The sequence below is a fragment of the Salvelinus alpinus genome, chromosome 22 (genome assembly GCF_045679555.1).
Source record: "Salvelinus alpinus chromosome 22, SLU_Salpinus.1, whole genome shotgun sequence".
Classification (NCBI taxonomy): domain Eukaryota; kingdom Metazoa; phylum Chordata; class Actinopteri; order Salmoniformes; family Salmonidae; genus Salvelinus; species Salvelinus alpinus.
This window is the reverse complement of record NC_092107.1, coordinates 252882-258881: the sequence shown is the minus strand read 5'-3', so window position 1 is coordinate 258881 and position 6000 is coordinate 252882.

The following is a 6000-nucleotide window of genomic DNA, read 5'->3' as shown; positions in this document are numbered from 1 at the left end:
AAGCACCTTTCCTCAAGCAGCACAAAACTCCCCCAGCGTATCAGCACTAGGCACCAAAGGAAGAACTGGAAGCATCTCAACTCTAAAGAATCTGGGAATGATAATTCCTGTCCCACACGCAGCACAAAACTACTTCATCAGTAGTACGGACTAGGCACCAAGGGGATGAGCGGAAGTGTCAACACTCTGAAGAATCTGGGACGGAAAACCTTCCCTCAAGCACAAAAATTATCCCCTATAGACCCGATAACATGACTCTAAGTTGCCCTCATTGTGGGAATGTTTACCAAAACCTCAACTCCCTGGAAAAACATAAGAATTCACACATTTCCATTCTGTTGTAACCAGTGTGAGAGAAGATTCTCGACCAGATTAGATCTCAAAAGACATCAGCGAGCTCACACAGGGGAAAGACCATTGTGATGTGTGCATATTCACTCAAAATGCATGTACACACACACACTGTGGAGAGTCCCTACTTTTGTACCATTTGTGGGAAGACATCTGTTCAACATCTAGCTAGACACATGCATTCAGGGGAGAAAAACTATTTATGTAGCATCTGTGGTAAGGCATTCCTTAGCTCAGGAGAACTAATGCTGCATACATGATCACACACACAGGAGAATGACCCTACATCTGTGAACGTTGTGGAAGGGGTTTCAAAGCAGCATGCCATGTTCAGATTCATGTACAAAGATTTCACACAGGGGAGTGTCCATACCCCTGCACCCTGTGCACAAAACATTGTCATTCTCAGGGAAAATAAAATACATGTTAATTCACACGGGTGAGAAACCTCACCAGTGGTCCAAGTGTGGGAAGAGATTTTCTTTAAAGGAAACTCTGAAAACGCATCTTAAAAGGCATGGATTTTAAGACATTCCAGACAGATCATATTAGTTATGCATAAAGTCTGGTAGATGGTATTACTTCTTTCCCCCCAGGTCCGGCGTTATGGGCCGGCCTTAAGGGCCTGGCCCGGCCTACCGTAACCTTCTTTCCCGTACAAATAAAATACAGAAATATTAATAATTTATTTTACCGAGACGCGCACCGACAGAAAGACTCAATCTATGTTCAGGCACCCGAGCTTGCGAAACGGTGCCCCTCTGTCTCAGTATGTGTAGACCATGTATCTGATGCTGTCTGCACCAAAGGAGTATTGCATGTCATACTGTTTCTGGCCAGACGGCATCCGATACATGGGCTACATATAAAGGGGAGCTGTTCTGCTCACTCGGATGCTTTCTCCAGTGATTTAGTTTCAGCAAAGAGGAAAATCCGAAGCGAGAGGGCTCACTTGTCAAAATCTGTCCAGAATAAGAGCCAATTTATGCTTGATCCGAAAATGTGGTCAGCGGCGCATTATGGATGGTGTGACGCAATTGGGGAGCCTTCTGAGGCACGCAGAGACCAAATTGGCCTCTACTGCACCCTGTGCGCCTTGTAACAATGCACAGAGCTACCTATAGGTCCGCATTGACATGATTGGTTGACAGTAAGTGAGGGCGGGAGGTCCTGTATAAACACCAACTCACTTTCTTGACAACTTAATTCACAACATCCCTCGCAAGGAGTATGATGCCCTGACTTCTGCAGAGGTCGTGTCACAGTAAATGCTGCACAGCCAATGCAGACTCGGATTGACCATGCAGCGCCTTTTAGCCCAATGCGTTTCTATGGGCATAATATGCAGACTTAATCTTATCGCCTGCCTTCCAGCTTTTGGGACGAAGACTCCCATTGTTATGGCGAAGACATGAGAATCTCGTCATTATATACAGATCTCTGGTTTCAGCCTCTTGTGAATTGGAAAGGAAAGTTGGTACTAATGAAGGCGCAGCATGGTCAATCCGACATCTGCATTGGCCATGCAGCGGCCTCTGCAGAAGTCAGTTCATTCATACTTTAGGTGCTTTACGGGGCAGTGCAGAGCTGTTGAGCAGAGCCGTTTTGAAAGAAGTGAGTTTGTGTTTATATAGGACCTCCCATCCCCACCTACCATCACCCAGTCATGTCAATGCGGAGCTATATGGAGACCTCTGCATTGTTACAACATTTGGGATGCGGTAGGGAGCTCAAGTTGGCCTCTACATGTCTCCAGAGGCTCCGCAACTGCGCCACACCCTCCATAAGTAGCCTCCAACCACATTTTCAGATCAAGCATAAATTGACTTTTAGGATGCTAATTAAATTTGTTTTGCCAAAATTATATAAAATCATTCAAAATACTTCACTAGGGAGCATGACTTAGCCATAGAGGATCATTATAGCTGTGGATTGTTTCAAATCACAAGTGTGTAGGCCTATGCCTAAACTTTATTAAATAGATTGCAGTCAGAGTGCAGTACACTGCAGTTATTCTGTAATTACAGCGTCCAAAACAACTGTCGACAGCAGTTACTGCACTTTTACTGCAGTTTCAAAACTGCAATCTTTTTTTTGTAAGGGTGAGAATGTTTAATGTACAAACCGGGCGCCAGGGGGCACACGTGTATTACCGGCTGGTCACATCAAGCCCAGATGATAGTGGAGATCCTTAGCGCCAACTAGCGGCTGCCCAGGCTAGGTAGAGTACCTGGTGGTAGCCGGCTAGTGACAGTGTCTAAGGTTCAGCGAAGGGTCCTGTGCGGAGGCCGGCTAGTCATGACTGTTTAACAGTCTGATGGCCTGGAGATTGATAAACATCTGTCTCTTTGTCACAGCTTTGAGGCACCTATAGTGTCTCCACCTTCTAGCTGGCTGAAGTCCCTGATAATCTTATTGGCCTTCCTGTGACACTGGGTGCTATAGATGTCCTGGAGGGCAGGTGTGCCCCCGCTTTTGACCCTCTCTGCTGCAACCCCTTCAATGTGGATGGGGGTGTGCTCTCGCTCTGCGGTCTCCTGTAGTCCACGATCAGGTCCTGGGACCACTCGGCCAGTGTTCCCACCTTCTCCCTGTAGGCTGTCCATGTTGGTAATTAGGCCTACCATTGTTGTTGTCAGCAAACCTGATTGAGTTGTAGACGTGCGTGGGCTAAGCAAACACCCCTTTGGGGCCCCCACAGAAACGTACTTTACAAACACACGAGGTGGTGTTGTTGCCTACCTTCACCACCTGCGGTCGGCCCATCAGCAAGTCTAAGACCCAGTTGCACAGGGAGGGGTTCAGACCCAAAGCCCTGAGCGTACTGATGAGCTTGGAGGGCACTATGGTGTTGAAGGCTGAGCTGTAGTCAATGAACCAGGTGGGATAGGGCATAATGCAGTGCAATGGCGATTGTTTTGTCTGTGGATCTGTTGGGGCGGTATGCAAATTGTAGTGGGTCTAGGCTGTCGGCTAAGGTGGAGGTGATATGATCCTTAACGAGCATCTCAAAGCACTTCATGATGACAGAAATGAGTGGTACAGGGAGATAGTCATTTAGGTTAGTTACCTTCACTTTCTAGGGTACGAGAACAAGGGTGAACACCTTTAAGCAAGTAGAGACAACATATCGGGATAGGGAGAGATTGAATAAGTCTGTAAACACTCCAGCCAGCTGGTCTCCACATGCACGGAGGACGTATTTAGGATTGTCAAGACTTCAGCCACCCAAGACCGTTCTCTACCGCACGGGAATCGGTACCGATGCGCCAAGTCTGGAACCAACAGGACCCTGAACAGCTTCTAACCCCAAGCCATAAGACTGTAGTAATTAATTATCCAAATACATGACCAAAAGTATGTGTACACCTGCTCGTTGAACATCTCATTCCAAAATCACGGGCATTCATATGGAGTTGGTCACACAGATCTTGACAAACCATTTTGGGCCTCGCTTTGTGCACAGGGGCATTGCCATGCTGAAACAGGAAAGGGCCTTCCCCAAACTGTTGGCACAAAGTTGAAGCACAGAATCGTCTAGAATGTCATTGTGTGCTGTAAAGTTAATATTTTCCGTCACTGGAACTAAGGGGCTAAGCCCGAACCATGAAAAACAGCCCCAGACAATTATTCCTCCACCACCAAAGTTTACAGTTGGCACTATGCATTGGTGCAGGTAGCGTTCTCCTGGCATCCACCAAACCCATATTTGTCCATTGGACTGCCAGATGGTAAAGCGTGATTCATCACTCCAGAGAATGCGTTTTCACTGCTCCATAGTCCAGTGGCGGTGAGTTTTACACCACTCCAGCTGACGCTTGCCATTGCGCATGGTGATCTTAGGCGTGTGTGTGGCTGCTCGGCCATGGAAACCCATTTCATGAAGTTCCCAAACAACTGTTATTGTGCTGATGTTGCTTCCAGAGGCAGTTTGGAACTCGGTAGTGAGTTTGGCAACCAAGGACAGACAATTTGTACGTGCTACAGCACTCTGCAGGCCCATTCTGTGAGTTTGTGGCCTACCACTTCCCAACTGAGCGGTTATTGCTCCTAAAAGTTTCCACTTCACAATAACAGCACTTACAGTTGACCGGGGCAGCTCAAGCAGGGCAGAAATTGACCAACTGACTTGTTGGAAAGGTGGCATCCTATGACGGCGCCACGTTGAAAAGCACTGAGCTCTTCAGTAAGGTAATTCTACTGCCAATGTTTGTCTATGGTGATTGCATGGCTGTGCGCTCGATTTTATACACCTGTCAGCCACGGGTGTGGCTGAAATACCAGAATCCACTAATTTAAAGGGGTGTCCACATACTTTTGTATATATAGTGTAGCTACCCATACTATCTGCATTGACCCATTTTGCACTGACTCTTCACATACAGTGCTGGTACGGTTTATCATCTTTCCTGTTGCCTAGTCACTTTATCCCGATCTATATGTACATACAGTGCCTTCAGAGTATTCACACCCCTTGACTTTTTCACATTTTGCTGTGTTACAGCCTGAATTCAAAATTGACACAATACCCGATAATGTCAAAGTGGAATTATGTTTAGACATTTTTACAAGTGAATAAAAAAAAAAAGTATTCAACCACTTTTTGACAGCAATCCTAAATAAGTTTAAGAGTAAAAATGTGCTTAAGTCACATAAGTTGCATGTTCACTGTGTGCAATTAGTTTAACATGATTTTTGAATGACTACTGCCTCTCTGTACCCCACACACACAATTATCTGTAAGGTCCCTCAGTCGAGCAGTGAATTAAATAGAGTCAACCACAAATACCAGGGAGGTTTTCCAATGCCTCACAAAGAAGGGCCATCTACCCATTGGTAGATGGGTAAAATAATTATTTTTAAAAAGCAGACATTGAATATCCCTTTCAGCAAGGTGAATATATTAATTACACTTTGGATGGTGTATCAATACACCCAGTCACTACAAAGATACAGGCATCCTTCCTAACTCAGTTGCTGGAGAGGATGGAAACCGCTCAGGGATCTCACCATGAGGCCAATGGTGACTTTAAAACAGTTACAGAGTTCAATGGTTGTGATAGAAAACTGAGGATGGATCAAAAGCATTGTAGTTACTCCACAATACTAACCTAAATGACCGAGTGAAAATAAGGAAGCCTGTACAGAATAAAAATATTCCAATAAGGCACTAAAGTAAGGAAGCCTGTACAGAATAAAAATATTCCAATAAGGCACAAAAGTAAAACTACAAAAAATGTGGCAAATCAACTTTATGTCCTTAATACAAAGTGTTGTTTGGGGCAAATCAAACATCACTGAGTAACACTTCATCTTTTCAAGCATGGTGGTGGTGCATCATGTTATGGATTTGCTTGTCATCTGCAAGGACAGGGTCGTTTTTGGGGGGGGTGAAAAGAAACTGAATAGAGCTAAGCACATGCAAAATCCTAGAGGAAAACCTGATTCAGTCTACTTTCTAACAGACACTGAGACAAATTCACCTTTCAGCAGGACAATAACCGAAAACACAAGGCCAAATATACACTGGAGTTACTTACCTTGCCGCATCATACGGACCAGATTTCTGTATTTTGAAAGTTCCATACCTTAAACTTGATTGCTGACATTCAAAACATTGTAGGACTATATCAATGGACTAATGAAACG